The 24,600-nt window shown below is 54.1% G+C and overlaps 1 protein-coding gene across 2 annotated transcripts in view; it reads left to right on the forward strand.

Annotated features, from left to right (window-relative positions):
- LOC147091270 (lysophosphatidic acid receptor 5-like) overlaps window positions 1-24,600 on the forward strand; it is a 110,140-nt gene that overhangs the window by 32,710 nt on the left and 52,830 nt on the right. Inside the window, exon 1 of one of the 2 annotated variants that reach the window (XM_085976699.1) lies at window positions 19,086-19,577. The exons of the other annotated variant lie outside the window; for it this stretch is intronic. The gene's annotated coding sequence lies outside the window, so the exon portion shown is untranslated. Of the gene's footprint in view, window positions 1-19,085; window positions 19,578-24,600 lie in introns of those variants that run through there. 2 annotated transcript variants of the gene reach the window in all.

Consider the following 24,600-nt stretch of genomic DNA (forward strand, 5'->3'; position numbering starts at 1 on the left):
CTCTGAGCCGTCCGAGTATTTGTGCGACAGCACTGCTCCAATGCCGTCGGGTGACGCATCACATTCCAACCGAATTGGTAATGCTGGGTTGTAATGGGCCAATACCTCTTTCGATGTGATTAGTGTTTTGCTCTTCTGGAAAGCTCGTCTACATTCGTCACTCCACTTCCATGGCACCCCAGTTTGCAGTAGGGTGTTCAGTGGGTTTAGTATTGTAGACAAATTTGGCAAGAACTTATGGTAGTAGTTTACCAGCCCGAGGAACGACCTCAGTTGTGACACATTTTCCGGTGCTGGAGCCTTGACTACTGCCTCAATCTTCTCTGGGGACTTATGTAACCCCTCCTTATCGATAACTTGGCCACAATACAAGATCTGTTTTCTAAAGAACTCGCACTTGGGGCGGTTAGCTCGGAGCCCATGTTCCTGCAATCTAGTGAGCACCTGCTCCAGGTTGGCAAGGTGATCACTGTCATTTTCGCCCGTGACCAGGATGTCGTCCAAATAACACTGGGCCCCTGGGATCCCTTGCAGGACTTGCTCCATTGCCCTCTGCCAAATAGCCGGAGCTGATGCCACCCCGAACACCAGCCGGTTGTATTGGTAGAGACCTTTATGGGTGTTGATTGTGAGGTATTTTTTTGATGCTTCTTCTACCTCCATTTGCAGATACGCCTGGGCCAGATCAATCATAGTGAAGCGTTTCCCTCCAGATAGCGAGGTAAAAATATCTTCAATCCGCGGAAGTGGATATTGTACGGTGTGAAGGACCGGGTTCACTGTTACCTTAAAGACCCCACAGATGCGAACCTTCCTTGGTTCCCCAGGCGTGCTGCTCAACGACTTTTTCATCACAGGGACGATGGGTGTAGTCCACTCGCTCCAGTCTACCTTGGACAGTACACCTGAACGTTCCAGACTCTCCAGCTCTGCTTCGACGGCTGGGCGGATCGCATAAGGTACCGGACTGGCCTTAAAAAATTTTGGACTTGCGTTTTCTTCAATTTTAATCGTCGCTGTCATGCCTTTTAGTGTTCCGAGTCCTTGCTGGAACACTTCTTTCGCGTCAGTTAGGATCTTTGACAGTTGCCCAGGTGTGACGTCGTCATCCTTTTTGTCAGCCACAGTCAGTGCCTGTATGGAATGCCAATCCAGTTGTATTTTCCGGATCCATTCACGTCCCAGTAATGGTGGTCCTCCATCTTGCAATACATACAGGTCTAGTTTTGGTGTTTCCTTACCGTTATATATAACGGTCACCCTTATTTTTCCTTTGGGGTAGACTTTTTGCCCCGTGTACGTCTTCAAAATAATTTTTGTGTCTCTCAGGGGTATGTGTGAGAATAGCCGCTCGTAGTCCCGTCAGTTTATGACTGTTAGGGCTGATCCTGTGTCCAATTCCATCTTTACCTGGACTCCTGCTATCTTGAGAGTGACCCAAATGCTTCGGTGATCCTCTGTTGTGATCACATTATGTAGCTTCAGACAACTCAGTTCCCTGCTTTCGGAGTCATTATCACTCTTTTGTTCGTCTGAACTATTCTCCGTTATCTTATGTACCTTCTTGTACTTTCCTTTGGTTGGTTTCTTATTGTTCGTTTTCTTTCCCGACCTGCAGACTCAGGCTATGTGTCCTACTTTTCCACACTGTCTGCACACTTTGTCTTTAGAGTCATAGGCCTAGAAATTGAGTTGACGCCACGCCAGGGCTTTAGCGCCGGAAATTTAGCGCCGGCGCTAATTCCCTTGCGCGCGCCAAAAATTCAGTAGCGCCGCGCCCAGACGGCTGCCGGCGCTACTGGCGGGCGTGAGTGCCTCCCAATGGGCGCTGAGTGCCGCATTGCGGCGCTAATCCGGCGCTGCTGCACCCGATGCGGTGCGGCAGGCTGGGGAAGTGCAGGCCTCCTCCTCCCGTTAAGGAGGCGCTGCCTTCACCCGATCGCTGGCCGTTTGATTTTTTCAAAAATGAGCCCGGCACCTTGGACAAGTGCCGGGCTTGCAGGCCAGATGCATCTGTTCCGCGGGGGGGGGGTGGAGGAGTCCGGGGAGGGAGGTGCGGGCAGGCGGCCGGCGGGAAAGCGGCCGGCCGCCGCGCGACCTTAATGCGCCGGCGCTAACTTGTGTAAGACTCGGTTGCCAGAGTCTTAGTTGCGGCTGCCACGGGCGAGGCGGCCGCAACTGAATTTCGGCGTTCGGGCGCGTTGCCACGGCAACCGGGACGCTGCGCACACCGATGACATCATCGGTGCCGGCGCAGCGCAACCGGCTAACGCCGATGGCAGCGCCGAAGTGAATTTCAGAAACGGCTATCATTGCGGCGCTAGGCCCTCTAGCGCCGCAAAATGGGCGCTAACCCTACTGAATTTTCAGCCCATAGAGTCATAGAGTTTTACAGCACAGAAAGAGGCCCTTCGGCCCATCGTGTCTGCGCCGCCCATCCATCCCTGTCCAGTCTAATCCCATTTTCCAGCATTTGGTCCATAGCCTTGTATGCAATGGCATTTCAAGTGCTCATCCAAATGCTTCTTGAATGTTGTGAGGGTTCCTGCCTCTACCACCCTTTCAGGCAGTGAGTTCCAGCTTCCAACCACCCTCTGGGTGAAGAAGTTCCTCCTCAAATCCCCTCTAAATCTCCTGCCCCTTACCCTGAATCTATGCCCCCTTGTTATTGACCCCCCTACTAAGGGGAAAAGTTCCTCTTTATCTACCCTATCTATGCCCCTCATCATTTTGTACACCAGCAATCATTCTGGTTGTGTGTTGTTCTGCCGCAGCGATAGCACTTCTCTGTTCCATATGCCATTTCGTTTGTGCCATATTCTTGCGGTCTCTGTTGTATCTCTGCAGCGCCCTGTGCTGCTGCTTCATATGATACCGCAATGCTGAAAGCCTGTTCCAGTGTAAGGTCCTTTTCAGATAAAAGCCGTTTCTGGGTTCCTCCACTTTGAAGCCCACACACAAACTTGTCCCTTAAGGTATCTGCCAGTCCCGCTCCAAACTGGCAGTGTTTCGATAGTTTGCGCAGTTCTGTTAAATAATCAGCATTGCTTTCATCCTTATGCTGGTTCTGTTTGTGAAACTTGAATCTTTCTGCTACTAGCAGCGGTGTGGGGTTTAAATGTTCCTTTAGTATCATTACTATGTCTTCAAAACTCTTTTCCATTGGCTTCGTTGGGGTTACTAGATTTCGTAATAACCCATACGTCTTTGCACCCATTAAATTCAACAATGCCGACACTTTCTTGTCATCTGACACCTCATTTGCCTTGCAGTATACCTCTATTCGTTCGGCATATGTAGTCAAATCTTCGACTTCATTGTCAAATGCGGTGATACTGCCACTGTTCGGCATTTTGGGTGTGGTTTAAAATGGCGTCTCCCAATGGCTTAAAATGGTGTCACCCGCACTTTCCTTCCTCCCCCGCTGCTGCCAACGCCGCTCCCGGCGGTTCTCGTGGCAATGGCGGCGCCCTGTACGTTTCACGTGCATCTCCTGCGCTGCTGCCAACGCCGCTCTCGGCGGTCCTCGTGGCAATGGCGGCACCTGCGCGTCTCTCTCTCCCTCTCTCCGACGCTGCTCGGCCCCTGAACACCGGCTGCGCCCTGTGCGCTCTGCCCTCTCTCTCTCTCCCCTGTCGACGCTGCTCGGCCCTTTGCTGTGCCGCTCGGTCGGGTCTAGCCCGCTGCTGTCCGGGAAGGGTCTGCGCACTACCTGTTGCCAGCCCGTTTCGCTGGACCACCGCGACTGGAAAGCCAAGCCTGGCTCTCGACAGCCTCCCCCGCAATTCTCGAGTCTCTGCTGGATGACTGGGCGGTTGCCCGTGGTCGACGCCCGAGTCTCTGGCCTTGACCTCCAATCCACTGATCTCCAGGAAGGAATCCCCGGGTGGTGATGCAGAGTTGCAGGTAGGTTCGAACCTGCCTCGTCGCCAATGTTACGTCCGTGTATAATGAGACACAGACTGCGGAGAACGGTACAATAGGTGTTTACTCAACGTGGCTCAGAATGCAACTGATCTGTACAGATTACTACTCAACGTTATATACAGGTGTGGTCACTGCCGGTACTACAGTATACATGAGCTGTAAAAAGTAGTTCCCCCCCTTAAAGGTATATACATTACAAGTACCACACCCGGTGTGAGATCAGGCTAACTCAGCACGGGCCAGGAATGGAGCCTGGGCCTTTCCTGCTGTGTGTGTGTGTGGGGCTCAGTCCCACACCCGGTGTGAGATCAGGCTAACTCAGCACAGGCCGGGGATGGAGCCTGGGCCTTTCCTGCTCTGTGTGTGTGGGGCTCAGTCCCACACCGGGTGTGAGATCAGGCTAACTCAGCACAGGCCGGGAATGGAGCCTGGGCTTTTCCTGCTCTGTGTGTGAGTGGGGCTCAGTCCCACACCCGGTGTGAGATCAGGCTAACTCAGCACAGGCCAGGAATGGAGCCTGGGCCTTTCCTGCTCTGTGTGTGTGGGGCTCAGTCCCACACCCGGTGTGAGATCAGGCTAACTCAGCACAGGCCAGGAATGGAGCCTGGGCCTTTCCTGCTCTGTGTGTGAGTGGGGCTCAGTCCCACACCCGGTGTGAGATCAGGCCATCTCAGCACAGGCCCGGGATGGAGCCTGGGCCTTTCCTGCTCTCTGTGTGTATGTGTGGGGCTCAGTACCCGCACCGGGTGAGAGATCAGGCTAACTCAGCACAGGCCCGGGATGGAGCCTGGGCCTTTCCTGCTCTGCGTGTGGGGGGCTCAGTCCCACACCCGGTGTGAGATCAGGCTAACTCAGCACAGGCCGGGATGGAGCCTGGGCTTTTCCTGCTCTGTGTGTATGTGTGTGGGGCTCAGTCCCACACCCGGTGTGAGTTCAGGCTAACTCAGCACAGGCCGGAGATGGAGCCTGGGCTTTTCCTGCTCGGTGTGTGCGTGGGGGGCTCAGTCCCACACCCGGTGTGAGATCAGGCTAACTCAGCACAGGCCGGGGATGGAGCCTGGGCCTTTCCTGCTCTGTGTGTGTGTGAGGGGCTCAGTCCCACACCCGGCGTGAGTTCAGGCTAACTCAGCACAGGCCGGGGATGGAGCCTGGGCCTTTCCTGCTCTGTGTGTGTGTGTGGGGCTCAGTCCCACACCCGGTGTGAGATCAGGCTAACTCAGCACAGGCCGGGGATGGAGCCTGGGCCTTTCCTGCTCTGTGTGTGTGTGGGGCTCAGTCCCACACCGGGCGTGAGTTCAGGCTAACTCAGCACAGGCCGGGGATGGAGCCTGGGCCTTTCCTGCTCTGTGTGTGTGTGAGGGGCTCAGTCCCACACCCGGTGTGAGGTCAGGCTAACTCAGCACAGGCAGGGGATGGAGCCTGGGCCTTTCCTGCTCTGTGTGTGTGTGAGGGGCTCAGTCCCACACCCGGTGTGAGGTCAGGCTAACTCAGCACAGGCAGGGGATGGAGCCTGGGCCTTTCCTACTCTGTGTGTTGTAGATTTTTTTTTTAAACAGTAAAATAGCAAAATGCTGAAAGCCTGTTTGGCCCAGTGGTAAATGCGTGAAACGGTTAAACTTCGAGGCACTGAAAAGGTGCCAGTTGTCAAAGTCTGCAGAAAACATTGATACTGGACAATGAAAGCTTTGACTCATGATTAACTCTGAAAAGGACATTGACATTGAACTGTGAGGCCTTGAATCATGATTGGTTTCGATGGGAAAAATTAACATCTGGACAATGCTCTGAGTTTAACTGAAACAATGGGGGTCACGATCGACTTCCTGACATACACAAGTCCCGAGCAGACAATCAGCCAACCGCCCATCAACAGTAATAGAAATCACATTGAATATGCGTTATAGAAAGCGGGAGAGGAGATAAGGGGCTCGATTTTGCCATTGGGGTCGGGCTGGGGCGTGTCAGGTGGTTTTCATGTCAGGACCCCGACTCCGATGTGAAGTGGGAAAAAAGTGCAATTTTCCCCTAATTGGGCACTTGATTTCCACCGTGTGGAAACCTCTGGCCCAATTAGTCTTTCCACCCTGAAAGTCACCTCCGATTATGTCATCAGTGCTGCTAGATTTAAGGCCTGCAAGCAGCCTTGCTCCTTCTGGAGACTGGAAACGCTTTGGACATCAAGTGCCCAATTAGGGGAAAATTGGTGTATTTGCACTTTCAGAAGGCTTTCGATAAGGTCCCGCATAAGAGATTAGCGTGTAAAGTTAAGGCACATGGGATTGGGGGCAAGGTATTGACTTGGATAGAGAACCAGTTGGCAGACAGAAAGCAAAGTGTTGGAATAAACGGGTCTTTTTCCGAGTGGCAGGCAGTGACTAGTGGGGTACCGCAGGGATCAGTCCTTGGACCCCAGCTATTCACAATATATATTAATGATCTAGATGAGGGAACTAGATGTAATATCTCCAAGTTTGCAGATGACACAAAGCTGGGTGGGCGTGTGTGCTGTGAGGAGGATGCCAAGAAACTCCAGTATGATTTGGACAGGTTGGGTGATTGGGCAAAAGCATGGCAGATGCAGTATAATGTGGATAAATGTGAGGTTATCCAATTTGGTGTCAAAAACAGGAAGGCAGATTATTATCTGAATGGCAATAGATTGGGAGAAGGGGAAGTGCAACGAGACCTGGGTGTCCTTGTGCACCAGTCGCTGAAGGTAAGCATGCAGGCGCAGCAGGCGGTTAAGAAGGCAAATGGTATGTTGACCTTCGTAGTGAGAGGGTTCGCGTACAGGAACAAGGATGTCTTGCTGCAGTTGTACAGGGCCTTGGTGAGACCACATCTTGAGTATTGTGTGCGGTTTTGGTCACCTTATCTGAGGAAGGATGTTCTTGCCATGGAGGGAGTGCAGTGAAGATTCACCAGGCTGATACCTGGGATGGCAGGAATGACGTATGAGGAGAGATTGGGTCGATTGGGCTTATACTCGCTGCAGTTTAGAAGAATGAGAGGGGATCTCATTGAAACTTATAAAATTCTAACAGGACTGGACAGACTAGATGCAGGAAGGATGTTCCCGATGGTCGGGGAGTCCAGAACCAGGGGTCACAGTCTAAGGATAAGGGGTAGGCCATTTAGGACTGAGATGAGGAGGAATTTCTTCACCCAGAGAGTGGTGAACCTGTGGAATTCTCTACCACAGAAGACAGTAGAGGCCAATTCATTAAATATATTCAAGAAGGAGTTAGATATATTTCTTAAGGCTAAAGGGATATGGGGAGAAGGCAGGGACAGGGTACTGAATTTGGATGATCAGCCATTGAATGGTGGAGCAGGCTCGAGGGGCCGAATGGCCTACTCCTGCTCCTATCTTCTATGTTTCTATGACATTATATGAAGGACTTCATTTACCGACCATGTCCACCAGCAAACAAAAGTGTGCACCTCGCTTTGATGAGCCCTCCCCCCAAGCTCTGGTGCAGGGAACAAGATCTAATAAGGAGGTGCTCTTCCCTTCCTCAGGGAGAAAAAAGCCACCACAACAGACTAAAGCTGTGTGGCTGCAAGTGGCCCAGGAGGTCAATGCCATCTCTATGTGCCGCAGAACCTGGCTGCAGTGCAGGAAGAGGTTTCATGACCTTCACCGCACAGAAAAAGTGAGTATGACTTTCTCATCACCCTCAATCTCATCCCCATCGCCTCTCCTCACCAGCACTCTGCTTTGCCAACCTCTTCCTCCACATGCCACTTGACACTGGCATCCCTGCACCCTTACCCATTCCCTCTCTCTCTATGGTCATATTCACTTAACTATTCGACCATGCAGCCCTCACACTCCCTATTACTGTGACGCAATGACAACTTACAACACACAGGGAGGGTCCTTTGTCTCCTTCTAAGCATCTATGCTATGGATTCTCTACGCTCACTCCTTCATTCTCACTCAAACTCCACTTGTGTCCCTCATTGCAGGAAACGAGAGCCCACAATAACAGGGAAAGAGCAAGGACAGGAGGAGGGCCACCCTCAGTAGCCCAGCTCACCACCTTGGAGGAGGCGGCCCTGGAAATTGCCGGGATCGAGGAGGAATTCCAAAGTGGGGCATGGACAGGCGGGCGCATCACAGCAAGCTGGTGACAGAATAGTTTGGCATCTCTCTCATTGACATTGCATGAGTCACTGATAATGAATCTGATGCTCTAACAGATTGACTTATGATCATCTGTGTGGTAAACCACTGTTATAGTTATCACTGTATATTGTTCTCACTGTTCTCACTGTCACATCACTACACGAGGTCGCCTCTTGTCGCACTGTTATACCTGGGCTGACCACCTCCGACTCCGCCCATTACCTGCCCAGGTATAAAGGTAGCTGACTGGCTAGTATTCCTCCCTGTTGGATCGGATCACCCACGAGGGTGGGCTCTGTTATTTAGCCAATAAAAACCTTCAGTTACGTTCTTAACTCGTCGCCTTTTATTGGACTAATTGATAGGCATATCAATTTTATTGACTAAATTTTAAAGATGTCTGATAATGAACAGCAACAGCAAGGAGCTCACCCAGCAGCACAGCAACAGCAGCCTCCAGACAACGGGCCACACCAGCCGGCTTGGCTGCAAGCCTTGAAACCACCATACCTGGATCTAAACCCACAGGCACCAAACTCAGCCAACGACTTCAAACACTGGCTGGACTGCTTCGAATCGTACCTGGAGGAAGCCGTCGTCCCTCAGAGATCCAAACTAAGAGTCCTGAAAGCCCAAGCGAGCCCGAGAGTATATACACTCATCCAGGACATGACTACGTACGACGACGCCATCAACCTACTGAAACAGCAGTACCGGAGCCCGGTAAACTACATGTACACTAGGCATCTCTTAAGATCTCGCCAGCAACAGCCAGGAGAATCGATAGCTGAATTTTCACGAGCGCTGAGACAACTCGGCAGGAACTGTGACTTTAAAGCGGTGACGGCTACTGCGAACATGGAAGACAATGTCCGCGACGCCTTGGTGAGAGGCCTACGTTCCGACTACACACGGCAAAGACTGCTTGAAGCTAAGGACATAGACCTGGACAAGGCCGAAGCCCTCGCCCTCACCCTAGAGGCCACCCAGCAAGACCAGGAAGCGTTTGCCAGGTACTATTCGCGACCCTGGGACTCGGGCCCGACCCCCACCCCACCACCCTTCACAGCGCTGCCCCCGGGACCTACCTCAGCGTCTGCATCACGGATCCGACCGGGCCCGCTAGCCCCGGTACCGGCCCCGACATCAGGCAACCCCGATCGGGCCGCTGGCTGCTTCTTTTGCGGCCAGGAGAAGCATCCGAGGTCGCGCTGCCCAGCCAAAAACTCGACCTGCAAAACCTGCCTCAAGAAAGGCCACTTCTCCAAGGCCTGCAGAAGCAAATCCTCAGAAGCCAGCAGTGCCTCATGCGAACCCTGGGGGCGGCCATCTTTGTGCGGGGCAGCCGAAGCCTGCAGAGCCTCATGGGAAAACCAGGGGCGGCCATCTTTGTGCGGGGCAGCCGAAGCCTGCAGAGCCTCATGGGAAAACCAGGGGCGGCCATCTTTGTGCGGGGCAGCCGAAGCCTGCAGAGCCTCATGGGAACAGCAGGGGCGGCCATCTTTGTGCGGGGCAAACGATTTAAACAGAGCCTCATGTGAACTACGGGGGCCGCCATCTTCGCCGCCATCTTGTCATGACAACAACGCGCTCATCTACACCCTAGCTTCCGTGACCCTGGATCAAGCCCGCCCGCACCACCTGGCCAGCTCAATGATGGACATCAAAGTCAACGGCCACGCCACGACCTGCCTGTTCGACAGCGGAAGCACGGAGAGCTTCATCCACCCAGACACGGTGAGCCACTACTCCCTCCCCGTCCTGCCAACGCGCAGCCGCATCTCGATGGCATCGAGGTCGCACGCCACAGACATCAGCGGCTACTGTGTCGTGACATTGTCGGTTAAAGGGACAGAGTATAAAAATTTTAAACTCCTCGTACTCCCCCAGCTGTGCGCTGCTGTCATACTAGGGCTGGACTTCCAATCCCACCTCCAAAGTGTAACCCTAGCATACGGTGGACCCCTCCCCCCACTCACAGTCGACAACCAGCGAAAGTTAAACCGCCCACCGCGTAACACCTGCAGCCTATCCACCCTCAAGGTACCGCCACCTTCCCTGTTCGCTAACCTCACCCCCGACTGCAAACCTGTCGCTACTAAGAGCAGGCGGTACAGCGCTGGGGACAGAGCCTTCATTAGCTCTGAGGTGCAGCGACTCCTGAAAGAGGGCATTATTGAGGGGAGCAGCAGCCCCTGGCGTGCCCAGGTGGTGGTAGTCAAGACCGGCGACAAAAATCGCCTGGTTATCGACTACAGCCAGACCATAAACAGATACACCCAGCTGGACGCATACCCCCTCCCCCGCATATCGGACATGGTCAATGAGATTGCACAATACCGCGTATTCTCGACCATCGACCTCAAGTCGGCCTACCACCAACTCCCCATCAGCCCGGAGGACAGCCAGTACACCGCCTTCGAGGCGAATGGCCGCCTCTACCAATTCCTTAGGGTCCCCTTTGGTGTCACCAACGGGGTCTCGGTTTTCCAACGGGAGATGGACCGGATGGTTGACCAGAACGGACTACAGGCCACTTTCCCCTATCTCGATAACGTCACCATCTGCGGCCGCAACCGGCAGGACCATGACGTGAATCTGGAGAAATTCCTCCGTACGGCCCAACGGCTGAACCTCACCTACAATAAGGAGAAATGCGTGTTTAACACAGCGCGCCTTGCCATCCTTGGCTGTGTAGTAGAGAACGGAGTCATCGGCCCCGACCCCGAAAGAATGCGCCCCCTCATGGAGCTACCCCTCCCCCACTGTCCAAAAGCACTTAGGAGAACCCTGGGGCTTTTCGCCTACTATGCCCAATGGGTACCCAATTATGCGGACAAAGCCAGACCCCTCCTGAAAACCACATCCTTCCCCCTCACGGAAGAGGCGTGCGCAGCCTTCTCCCTCATTAAGGGAGACATAGCCAAGGCCACAATGCACGCAGTGGATGAGTCAATCCCCTTCCAAGTGGAGAGCGATGCATCCGACTTCGCCCTAGCCGCTACCCTTAACCAGGAGGGTAGGCCGGTAGCCTTCTTCTCAAGGACCCTACAGGGCCCCGAGACCCGACACTCGTCGGTCGAGAAGGAAGCCCAGGCAATTGTGGAGGCAGTACGGCGCTGGAGGCACTACTTGGCAGGCAAACGATTTACCCTCCTCACCGACCAATGCTCGGTTGCCTTCATGTTTAATAACAAGCTGAGGGGCAAGATCAAGAACGACAAAATCTTGAGGTGGAGAATCGAGCTTTCCACCTATGATTATGAGATCTTGTACCGGCCCGGTAAACTGAACGACCCCCCTGATGCTCTTTCACGCATTACATGCGCCAGCGCGCAAAGTGATAGACTTCAGACCCTCCACAATGACCTCTGCCACCCCGGAGTCACCAGACTCTACCATTTCATTAAGGCCCGCAACCTGCCATACTCCATCGAGGAGGTCAGGACCATGACCAGGAACTGCCAGATCTGTGCTGAGTGCAAACCGCACTTCTATAAGCCGGACAGAGCAAGCCTGATCAAGGCCACCCGCCCCTTCGAGCGTCTGAGCATCGACTTCAAGGGGCCCCTACCGTCATCCGACCGTAATGTGTACTTCCTCAACATCGTTGATGAGTACTCCCGTTTCCCCTTTGCCTTCCCCTGCCCAGACATGACCAGTAACACGGTCATTAAATGCCTGAACAAACTCTTCGCCTTGTTCGGGTTCCCGAACTATATACATAGTGACCGGGGCGCCTCCTTCATGAGCGAGGAACTCCGTCAGTTCCTATTGGAGAGGGGTATTGCAGCAAGCAGGACCACCAGCTACAACCCCCGAGGGAACGGCCAGGTGGAAAGAGAGAACGCGACGGTATGGAAGGCCACCCTCTTAGCCTTAAAGTCTAAGGGCCTCCCAACCTCCCGCTGGCAAGAGGTCCTCCCGATTGCGCTGCACTCCATCCGGTCACTACTTTGCACTGCCATTAACACCACCCCCCATGCTCGAATGTTTGTCTTCCCCAGGAAGTCGACTACGGGAACCACCCTACCAACCTGGCTGACCTCTCCGGGACCCGTCTTGCTGCGAAAGCACGTGAGGGCCCATAAAACGGACCCCCTGGTCGAGAAGGTGAACCTCCTGCACGCCAACCCCCAGTACGCCTATGTGGCTTACCCAGACGGACGGGAGGACACTGTCTCCTTACGAGACCTCGCACCCTCACCCCCCCCTCCCAACCCCCCGAGTCCAGCCGAGGTAGACGGCATGCCGGAACCCCACGAGCCTTTGCCGACTACGCAGACACCAGCTTTAACACCGGATAATGTAACACCGCCGCTGCGACGATCGGAGAGGCTAACGAAGCCTCCGGACAGACTGACATACCAGAGCTGGTAATACACTTCACCCCGCCGGACTCTAATCTAAACAAGGGGTGAATGTGGTAAACCACTGTTATAGTTATCACTGTATATTGTTCTCACTGTTCTCACTGTCACATCACTACACGAGGTCGCCTCTTGTCGCACTGTTGTACCTGGGCTGACCACCTCCGACTCCGCCCATTACCTGCCCAGGTATAAAGGTAGCTGACTGGCTAGTATTCCTCCCTGTTGGATCGGATCACCCACGAGGGTGGGCTCTGTTATTTAGCCAATAAAAACCTTCAGTTACGTTCTTAACTCGTCGCCTTTTATTGGACTAATTGATAGGCATATCAATCTGCACAATTCAATGTGCATGCAACCTTTACCTCACATCTCTAACTCTTTCCTTTACTCCCCCACAGGACCATCGAGAGCTCCCGTCCCCACTATCCAGGAGGAACAGCCTGAGCCTCCAGACTCCTCAGAGGAAGCTGCAACCTCTGAGGGCGCTCCGTCAGCAGAATTCAGCGCACCCTGCACCAGCGCAGACACTCACACCTCGGTGGTACCTTCAGGACATAGAGTAGCGTTGTCACCTGGTGTATCTCAGCTCACAAGTGAGCATCAGCAGATGGTGACGACAGGGACAGCAGTGGAGAGTCCTCGTCGGAGGGCGCAGGACTCTCCCAGCTCGGCTCCGCTGCATGTCGACCCTGTGCCTCCGGGTCCATCCAGAAGAAGAGCAGTGCTGGAACTCCAGGAACAGATGCAGGAGTCTCTGGCAGGTTTTGTCTCCAGGGTCGCTGCGAGTGTGGAGCGAATTGAGGAGTCCATTGCGAACATGAGCAGAGCCTTTGTGGAGGCATTGGCGCATGAACGCATCACCACGGAAAGGATGGCAACCTCCTTGGAAAGGATGGCTACCTCCATGGTAAGGCTGGCTACCGTAGAGGAGAGGATGGCTACGGTAGAGGAGAGGATGGCTATGTCCATCCTTTCACCAGGGTATGGAAAACATGATAATTGTTCAGAATAGACTGACATCTCTTGAGGAGCGATGGTCAGCTATTGAGCAAACAAACCAGACCTTCATGCAAGTCCTCTGGAGTAGGACTTCCAGTGCAGAAACAGGTCCTCATGGCCCCCCTGCAGTGCAGGAAGGTGCTGTCCAGCCACTTGCTAGCTCTGAAGTGGAGTTGACCCATGAGAGGGATGTTGGTGGCATACAACAAGGAAGTGGGGGCTCCTCTCCGAAGCGCTCACACAACCATGCCACTGCAGAGCCCTCAGTCAGAGCCCCACCAGAGTCCCCACTCAACTGAGATCGGCGTCTCAACCCCTGCACAGCCGCAGGAGCAGCAGACTGTTGCCGAGCCCTCACAGGTTCGCAACCCCAGAGGACGCCCGCCAAAGGTGTCGAGGCAGGAGCAGCAAGAAAGTGAGCAAGGGGCCTCCACATCTGCTGAAGCCACAGGGGAAGCACCACGTAGGAGCACGCGTAAGAGGAAGATAATGCACAAGTAGTCACAAGGGTAGTCACTTGGGTGTAATGTGTTTAATTTCGAAAAGCCATCAGTTGCTTATTGTCATAAAAAATTCTGATGCCAAACTGTAGCAGTTGTGGCGTGTGTCATTTCGCTAATGGGACTTCCACATTGAGGACATAGGGCGACTTGCAATTGTCAGTATGGTGGGCCGAGTGCTAAGAATCCGCAGGTTCTTGTCCATTGTCGGTGGTCTGATAAGAAGGTGCGAAGCAAAAGTGTTTGATTGTGCAGGCTAAGCAAATCTGGCCAAGATGAGCGCGTCCCTTGCATCCCGGGCAGCAATGTGGTCGCGCACTGGCGCCTTCTGGCCTGTGCAGCTTCAGGTGGGTGAGCAGCAGCTTGGCGCTCCTGTTGTTGCTCCTGCTGTAGTTCAGGGTTCTGCTGCTGCCGCGGCTGGTCTTCGTCCGAATCTGATGTCCAGGAGGAAAGGAATTAAATGGTTCCCATGCTTCTGCTATATACCTCAGTTGAGCAAGCGCTCAGTCAAGGATGAGAGAGGGGTTTCCCAGGAGGTCACACTGGAGATGGGTGTCAGGCTCCAAACCTCCATAACAATGAGTAGGCCTGCTAAAAGTTCCCCCAGACCTGAGACAACAAAGTTCTGCCACCTGCAAATGATGATTGCTGAAAACTCCTTTTTAATGATGGAGCTGCAGCTGTTAGTAAGCAGTCCACTTGTGAGGCCGTCAGGATTCACTGGCGTGTTCCAGAGGAGACGTGCAGGACGTGGGAAAAGTGGTAAAATCAGAAAGGCCTCTCAAAATGGGATTATAGAGGCAATTAAGTGGTTGTTAAGGGCCTTAAGGGCCTATCGCACCTCTGGGAGGTGGGATGGAAACGGGGTCAGAAAACACGCATTTGGGAAAATTGCTCGGAGGCGGGATGAGGCCCGCCTGCCATTTTTTGCGATTTTACCACCTCACATGCCTCCAATCCCGCCTCCTCGGGCCTGGCAAAATCGAGCCCATAGAGTTATCTTCGATCTCACAACTCTGTACACCTCTGGTGATTGGATTACAGGTGTGAATGTCGGACAGTTCAGCAAACCGACAACCGAAACTGGTTGGGGGGGAGGCCCAGCATGGGGCCAGGTGACTAAAAGAACTGTAAGAAGGAACCACACCTCAGCTCGCGCTCTCTCTCTGGGAAGCTCTCTCTGGGAAGCTCTCTCTCTCGGAAGCTAACTCTGACTACAGCAACTGCCAGGTGTAAGAAGGTAGGGAAGACGGTCATCTCCAGCTCCCAGCCTGCAATCGACGTCGGTCACGACCAGCCGGACGGGTGATTGTAAGTATCAGTTGACTCTACAAGGGGCTTTGCGCTGTGTAGGCAGCTGCAGTCAGATAAAGGAGGATGGAGACAGGTCATCTCCGATCCAGGCCTACAATCCACAATGGTAACGACCGGCCGTATGGGTGATTGCAAGTTTCAGCCAAATCTCAACAGGGATTTGTCTGTGTTTTGTTGGTTGGGAGAAATTCGGTTGTTAGCGCCATCGATTAACGCCTAAAGAGGCCGAGAAGTGGGGCGCTAGCCAATTTCCGGGTGGGCGCAGGGCGCCTAGCGCCTCGCCCCATATTGAGCATGCATTTAGCGCCGGCGCTAAATCTTACTGCCCGCTCATGGGCGCAGGCTGATTATGACGCCATTTGAGTGTGCAACACCTTTTGGGCGCCCCGGACCGGAAATTCAGTGGCGCCCCCCTCCGTAGCGCCTGGCGCTAATAGTGACAGCTTACCTGGAACCTTACCAAGTCACTCTCGGGCTGGAGGAGCGTTATTTAAAGGGGACTGGTGTGGTTTAAATGCGGTAGCCATTTTTGGTGCACAACTTCCTCGAGAGCTACAAAGAGTTGCTGAGCTGCACACTGAGAGCCATTTGACCACTGAGCCAGCGCAGGCAGACGATCTTCAGCCTTCTGACCATCACCTTGCTGTTGGTGAGCCTTGACAACGGGGAACCTTCCTGTGGGCACTTATTACGGGGGCTGCATTGGAGGGGAACGTCCTGCTGATGAATCATCTGGAAAGGGCACTGAGACGCTGGGAGAGGGGGGGCGGGCATGGCCAGACGGAGGAGGGCTAGCAGACGTCACCACAGCAGACCTTACGCTGGCAGGGTTATCCGACAGCAGTTTTCCTACATGAACATGCCGGAGGAGTAGTGTGTCAGAAGGCTGCGATTTAGAAAGGAGGTGGTGACTGAGCTGTGCCAGCTGCTTCAGCCAGATCTGCAGCCTCAGATGAGGTGCAGAACATCTCTGTCGGTGGCTGAGAAGATGCCTGCTGGCCTGAACTTCTACGCGAGCGGCTCTTCTCAGGCTGCGCGTCAGAGGCTGATCAGAAGTAGCTTCTAGGCCCCTCTCACGGAATGCTTGCTGCCATTCCAAGAACAGGAATGGAAGCGGTCTGATACCCCCAAGCCTGTGAAGGGCAAGATGCATGTAAATAGCAGGCATGGCCATTGTAAATGAAGAAAGTGTTTCATTACACAAAATGTGGTTCCTTCAAACATGAGAAAGCTATGGCAACAGAAAGCAAAACTAATACACTGACACATAACTGCCTCTCACACCTGGGAGACTGTCCAAAACATAAATCACATTCCGACCATCTTCCTTGGCCTTGATTCCACTGCACCAACCAAAGCATCCAATGCCCCATCAGTGAGGCGTTCCGCCCTCTGCCTCACCCTTTCCATGTCTTGCTAGGCTGGTGCGCCACAGGTAGGCTCCCACCGCTTTGAAGGCCTACAAGGCAGTGAGTGTGTCTGGTGATGCCAATTGACCTGCCCCTTTAAGAGCTGGCCGGCGCCAGTGTGTCTCAGGGAAAGTGATTATTGACAGCGCCCTCGCTGCGCCCTGCCGCCGCGAAATTGGGTTGCGCCGCCGGGATAGCGCCTTAAGAGTAGCGTGCAGCGCCTGATTTAGCGCCGCAATCACCTTTAGGGGCGCTGCAACCCAATATCGCGCTAGGTGGCGCTAAATTGCGCCTGGCGCTAAACTTTGCGCGTCGCCAGGACTAGCGCCCCAAACGCGGCTATACCGAATTTCTAGGCCTAACAGTTTTAGGTAAACCTTTGTGTCGTCTACCATTTTGTTCCTGTAAAACCCAGAGTCAATGGGGGAGAAATTCAGTTGGTAGCGCCACCCGTTAACGCCTTAAGAGGGCGCTAAGTGGGGCGCAAAGCAACCAGCCCCCGGGTGCGGCGGTATCTGCGCTTCTCGCGAAATTGACCAGACATTTTGCGGCGGCGCTAAACAATACCGCCACGATCTCCTGCGCTGGCAGATCGTGGTGTCAGCCGAGTGCACAACGCCCCGTTAGTGCCCCGGACCGGATAGTGAGTGGCGCCCCCTGCCTTACTGCCTGCCGCTAGCAACGACAGGTGGAGGGGAGCGTTATGCTGTCAGAAAGGGACTAGGGGAGCGCTGTTTAAAGGCTTAAAGAGAGAGAGAGCAAGGCTTCTGGAGAGATTCAACACTGCGTGAAGGAGTTTTGGGTACTGAGCAGCACTTTGCAGGTTGTTTTTGATTTGCCCTTCCTTGTATCGATTTAGAAGAGACTGTGGGGGCTGCACTCTGAGCTCTTTCCCTGGGCCTCGCCATTGTTCTTTCCAGCAGGTTTGATGTACAGGTCTCTCCAGGCCGAGATTCAGGCCGAGATTCAAGGCTGCAATGAGCAGGATGTGGATGGAGACCAAGATCAACCCTCCCCTTTAAGATAAAAACAGAAAATGCTGGAGAAACTCAGCAGGTCAAGCAGCATCTGTGAAGAGAGAAACAGAGTTAACGTTTCAGGTCGATGACCATTCTTCAGAACTCCCCTTTAAGAACTGGCCGACGCCAGTGTGTCTGTGTTCCATTGCTGACTGAAATCACCTGAGCTTCGCCAGCGCTGTGAGGTAGCGCCTCGCTCCTCGGTCTTAGCGCCTTAAGAGAGGTGTGTAGTGCCTGATTTAGCGCTCCAATCACCTCCAGGGGCGATAAAAGCCAAGGTTGCTGTCGGAGGCGATAATTAGCGCGAGGCGCTAAACTTTGCGCACCGCCGATAATAGCGCCCCAAATGGGGCGATGCCAAATTTTTTCCCCAAAGAACACTTGTAAGGACGAGGAAACCAAACACCTTACAGTGTGTTTGTGTGTGTGTGTGAGTGGGGCTCAGTCCCACACCCGGTGTGAGATCAGGCTAACTCAGCACAGGCCGGGGATGGAGCCTGGGCCTTTCCTGCTCTGTGTGTGTGTGTGGCTCAGTCCCACACCCGGTGTGAGATCAGGCTAACTCAGCACAGGCCGGGGATGGAGCCTGGGCCTTTCCTGCTCTGTGTGTGTGTGTGTGGGGCTCAGTACCACACCGGGTGAGAGATCAGGCTAACTCAGCACAGGCCGGGATGGAGCCTGGGCCTTTCCTGCTCTGTGTGTGTGTGTGTGGGGCTCAGTACCACACCGGGTGAGAGATCAGGCTAACTCAGCACAGGCCGGGGATGGAGCCTGGGCCTTTCTTGCTCTGTGTGTGAGTGGGGCTCAGTCCCACACCCGGTGTGAGATCAGGCTAACTCAGCACAGGCCGGGATGGAGCCTGGGCCTTTCCTGCTCTGTGTGTGTGTGTGTGGGGCTCAGTACCACACCGGGTGTGAGATCAGGCTAACTCAGCACAGGCCGGAGATGGAGCCTGGGCCTTTCCTGCTCTGTGTGTGTGTGTGTGGGGCTCAGTACCACACCGGGTGTGAGATCAGGCTAACTGAGCACAGGCCGGAGATGGAGCCTGGGCCTTTCCTGCTCTGTGTGTGTGTGTGTGGGGCTCAGTACCACACCGGGTGTGAGATCAGGCTAACTGAGCACAGGCCGGAGATGGAGCCTGGGCCTTTCCTGCTCTGTGTGTGTGTGTGTGGGGCTCAGTACCACACCGGGTGTGAGATCAGGCTAACTCAGCACAGGCCGGGGGTGGAGCCTGGGCCTTTCCTGCTCTGTGTATGTGTGTGTGTGTGTGTGTGTGTGTGGGGCTCAGTACCACACCGGGTGTGAGATCAGGCTAACTCAGCACAGGCTGGGGGTGGAGCCTGCACCTTTCCTGCTCTGTGCTGAAGTGATTTTTTGAGGAGATTAGAAGGCGGGGAGGAGCTTGAACCAGGAAGATTACGGTAACTGCTAAGACAATCCCCTCCCTGATTGAAATGAGCTCTGAGCACAAAGGTTAGACCTGGTCAGGAAGTGGCAGGATAGATTCTGTTGTGAGATAATTTGAGTGGCAATCGGAAGTCCAGCAGTGCAAACAGAGATTGCTCGTGAGAAGGGATGGCTGGGGGGGGGTGAGGGCGGTACTGGGCCAAGACCTCAAGCAGCTCACGGGACAGGAGTGAGGGGAGGTGGAAGAGAGCGAGCGAGAGAGAGGAAGAAGACGGAGCCGACACACGCACGGGACAGATCGGCACGCGGGAGCTGACAGACCGGCAGCGGCAGCACTGGCAAAGGACAGGGGGGTTTCTACGGGCCACCCGGGCGGCCAATCGGCTGGCAGGGCCGTGACCTTTTATTCCTTCCACCACCACTACCCACCACCCCCCCCACACACCCCGGCCTCCGCTCCCCAGGGGGTATCGAGGAGCAAGCGATGATGACAAGAGGTAAATGAAGGAGTTCGCGGGGGGATGTTGTAGTGCGGCGGGACACCCCCCAGGCGGGAGGGGGAGCGGGGGGTGGGGGGGTGAGGTGGGGGAGAGTTTTGGGGGTGGGGGGAGTATGGGGTGAGAGGTCAGAGGGTGCGCACTGATGGCTTGACCCGTCGCCCAATCGCGATACGTGGCCAAATAATCCTCCGGCCGCTTTTCATCTTCGTAAACATAGCGGAGCAGAGCCGCCAATTAGCACACAGCGCGATCCCACAGCGGAGCCCAAGATGCGACGGTCCCCAGTAAAATCTGTTCAGAGTGGGCAGGAGAGAATGTTGGCCCTAGAGCACTGGGCAGAGCTCCCCGTGCTCATCTTCCAAATAACAGATATTTTACGTCCGCCTGAGAGGGCAGACTGGGCCTCAGTTTAACGCTTCATCCCGAAAGACGGCACCTCTGACAGTGCAGTGCAGCCTCAGTACTGCCCCTCCGACAGTGCAGCGCTCCCTCAGTACTGCCCCTCCGACAGTGCAGTGCAGCCTCAGTACTGCCCCTCCGACAGTGCAGCGCTCCCTCAGTACTGCCCCTCCGACAGTGCAGCGCTCCCTCAGTACTGCCCCTCCGACAGTGCAGCGCTCCCTCAGTACTGCCCCTCCGACAGTGCAGTGCAGCCTCAGTACTGCCCCTCCGACAGTGCAGCGCTCCCTCAGTACTGCCCCTCCGACAGTGCAGCGCTCCCTCAGTACTGCCCCTCCGACAGTGCAGCGCTCCCTCAGTACTGCCCCTCCGACAGTGCAGCGCTCCCTCAGTACTGCCCCTCCGACAGTGCAGCGCTCCCTCAGTACTGCCCCTCCGACAGTGCAGCGCTCCCTCAGTACTGCCCCTCCGACAGTGTAGCGCTCCCTCAGTACTGCCCCTCCGACAGCGCAGTGCTCCCTCAGTACTGCCCCTCTGACAGTGCAGCGCTCCCTCAGTACTGCCCCTCCGACAGTGCAGCGCTCCCTCAGTACTGCCCCTCCGACAGTGCAGCGCTCCCTCAGTACTGCCCCTCCGACAGTGCAGCGCTCCCTCAGTACTGCCCCTCCGACAGTGCAGCGCTCCCTCAGTACTGCCCCTCCGACAGTGCAGCGCTCCCTCAGTACTGCCCCTCCGACAGTGCAGCGCTCCCTCAGTACTGCCCCTCCGACAGTGCAGCGCTCCCTCAGTACTGACCCTCCGACAGTGCAGCGCTCCCTCAGTACTGCCCCTCCGACAGTGTAGCGCTCCCTCAGTACTGCCCCTCCGACAGCGCAGTGCTCCCTCAGTACTGCCCCTCTGACAGTCCAGCGCTCCCTCAGTACTGCCCCTCCGACAGTGCAGCGCTCCCTCAGTACTGCCCCTCCGACAGTGCAGCGCTCCCTCAGTACTGCCCCTCCGACAGTGCAGCGCTCCCTCAGTACTGCCCCTCTGACAGTGCAGCGCTCCCTCAGTACTGCCCCTCCGACAGTGCAGCGCTCCCTCAGTACTGCCCCTCCGACAGTGCAGCGCTCCCTCAGTACTGCCCCTCTGACAGTGCAGTGCTGCCTCAGTACTGCCCCTCCGACAGTGCAGCGCTCCCTCAGTACTGCCTCTCCGACAGTGCAGCGCTCCCTCAGTACTGCCCCTCCGACAGTGCAGCGCTCCCTCAGTACTGCCCCTCCGACAGTGCAGCGCTCCCTCAGTACTGCCCCTCCCACAGTGCATCGCTCCCTCAGTACTGCCCCTCCGACAGTGCAGCACTCCCTCAGTACTGCCCCTCCGACAGTGCAGCGCTCCCTCAGTACTGCCCATCCGACAGTGCAGTGCTCCCTCAGTACTGCCCCTCCGACAGTGCAGCACTCCCTGAGTACGGCCGCTCCGACAGTGCAGCGCTCCCTCAGTACTGCTCCTCCAACAGTGCAGCGCTCCCTCAGTACTGTCCCTCCAACAGTGCAGCGCTCCCTCAGTACTGACCCTCCAACAGTGCCGCGCTCCCTCAGTACTGCCCCTCCGACAGTGCAGCACACCCTCAGTACTGCCCCTCCGACAGTGCAGCGCTCCCTCAGTACTGCCCCTCCGACAGTGCAGCGCTCCCTCAGTACCGCCCCTCCGACAGTGCTGCACTCCCTCAGTACTGCCCCTCCGACAGTGCAGCGCTCCCTCAGTACTGTCCCTCCGACAGTGCAGCACTCCCTCAGTACTGTCCCTCCAACAGTGCCGCGCTCCCTCAGTGCTGCCGCTCCGACAGTGCAGCGCTCCCTCAGTACTGCCCCTCCGACAGTGCAGCGCTCCCTCAGTACTGCCCCTCCCACAGTGCATCGCTCCCTCAGTACTGCCCCTCCGACAGTGCACCGCTCCCTCAGTACTGCCCCTCCGACAGTGCAGCGCTCCCTCAGTACTGTCCCTCCGACAGTGCAGCACTCCCTCAGTACTGTCCCTCCAACAGTGCCGCGCTCCCTCAGTGCTGCCGCTCCGACAGTGCAGCGCTCCCTCAGTACTGCCCCTCCGACAGTGCAGCGCTCCCTCAGTACTGCCCCTCCCACAGTGCATCGCTCCCTCAGTGCTGCCGCTCCGACAGTGTAGCGCTCCCTCAGCGAGAGAGAGAGACAGACAGAAGTGACTTTCCTTACAGAGTATTTTTAGTTGATTTGAGATGGATTGCGTGAGATAATCAGGAAGGAAATGGTTGGTTGGTTGTTTGGGTAACCCAACTGCATTTACAAGTATCAAAATCAACTTTCAATTCAACGATCCTACAGAGAGAGAGAGATAGAGACAGAGAGAGAGAGAGAGAGAGAGACAGCTAGCGAGATAGACAGAGAGAGAGACAGACAGACAGACACAGAGAGACAGACAGAGAGAGAGACAGGGAGAGAGAGAGGGAGACAGAGAGAGAGAGACAGAGAGAGATAGAGACAGAGAGAGACAGACAGATAGAGAGATAGACAGACAGACAGACAGAGAGACAGAAAGAGAGAGAGACAGAGAGAGAGACAGAGAGAGAGAGACAGAGAGACAGAGAAAGAGAGAGAGACAGAGAGACAGAGAAAGAGAGAGAGACAGAGAGAGACACAAGGGACCTCTATGACGAAATACATCTACTCAAACAGCGGATGTGGGTCTTCGCAAGAAACCTCATAAACACTGCCAAAAGACGCAGCCCTCCCACCCCCCCTACCATTGGGAGCCCAAACAGGACCACCAATGTCCCCCACCCCCCTTTACAAAACCGACAACAGAACCGTGCTTTTATACCTGACCCAAGACCCCCCTCTAGACCACAGACTGTAGACCAAGAACTGAGAAAGATCATGACGATGCTGAACAGCCTGATAGAAAGCCGGAGAAATTATTAATATTGTTATTTATCATTATCATTATTGTTATCTTATCAGTATTATTACTATTATTAGATAGATATATGTGCATGCCTCATGAAATTTATACTAAATCATCACTTAGCATTATAGAAAATAGTGTTTCCACACTCATCCCACAAAATAGGTCCATTTTATTTCGTTTTATTGAACTATATAAATGCGTTCTTTCCACATAAGCTGCTGGAATATCCAGGGCCTCCGCTCCTCAACTTTTGGGATGAAGAGTACAGACCCTGAATTCCTAAAAGCTATAAAAGACATTGATATAATTGTGTTAACAGAAACATGGTGCCAAAAGGACATGCCGACCCACTGTCCTCCAATGTACCATGAAATCATTGTGCCCTCAGTAAAGAACACTAAAACATGCAAGGGCAGAACCTCCGGGGGAATATTGGTGTGGTATAAGGGAGAACTGGACAAACACATCTCACCGGTAAAACAGGGGAAATCACACGTATGGCTAAAACTAGATAAAAATATAGGAATAGCAAAAAAAGATGTTTACTTATGTGCGATCTACATACCTCCAATAGATTCGCCATATTTCGAAGAGGAGTTATTTGATACTCTCCACATGGAAATCAGCCATTTCCAGGCCCAAGGAAAGGTGATAATATGTGGGGACCTAAATGCAAGGACCGGTTGTGAACCTGACTTCATAGACCCACAGGGAAACAACCATGTGTTTGGCCAGACCCCTTTAGATGTCACACCAGCCATCGCAAATCGGACCAACCTTGATCGTGAAATAAATAAAAGCGGTAGGGAGGTAGTGCAACTCTGCCGAGCCTTAGGCCTGTACATAGTTAATGGTAGGTTCAGAGGGGACTCCCAAGGGAGACTCACATACTCCTCAACTCTTGGGTCTAGTGTGGTGGACTATACAATCACTGACCTGGACCCCTGCGATATCAACGCATTCACTGTCAGGCAGCAATCCCCCCTCTCAGACCATAACCAAATAAATGTGTACCTTAAACTTTCTGCCCAAACTACAGACACAAAAAAGGAACACAGTAAGCTACATAAAATAAACCAGACATACAGATGGGCCCCAGACAGTGGAGATAAATTCATCACAGCACTAAATTCACCTGATCTCACAAGTAAAATTTCAAAATTTAAAGAAAATCTATATGAGATCACCAGAGATGGTGTAAACACGGCCATAGAGGATATAAATATGATCTTCCATGAGGCAGCTGTAAAAGCCGACCTCGTGAAACAGAAGAGGAAGCGTCACAAAAGACAAAATAAAAATATGAAATGGTTTGACCACGAATGCAAAAATGCCAGAAAAGACCTGAGAAAAATATCAAACCAAAAGCATCGGCAACCAAACAATCCGGAGCTACGTACTAGATACAATGAAACCCTCAAAAGATATAAACACACCATTAGGAACAAAACACAAAACTATACCCACAAAATACTCGAAGAAATTGAAAACTCCACCAATCCAAAACAATTCTGGGAAATGTGGAATAACCTGAGTACAACACAATTGCAAGCATTACCAATCCAAGATGGCGACATCTGGAGAACACATTTTGAAAACCTCTACAAAGACATCCCAATAAACAAAACAAACCCAAGTCAACATCAGGTCACAGAAAAACTCCACACATTAGAAGCAACAATTAAAGACAACCAAAACC

Source organism: Somniosus microcephalus, unplaced genomic scaffold (genome assembly GCF_052327205.1).
Source record: "Somniosus microcephalus isolate GS21.2 unplaced genomic scaffold, FLI_Smic_1.0 unresolved_chr3, whole genome shotgun sequence".
Lineage (NCBI taxonomy): Eukaryota > Metazoa > Chordata > Chondrichthyes > Squaliformes > Somniosidae > Somniosus > Somniosus microcephalus.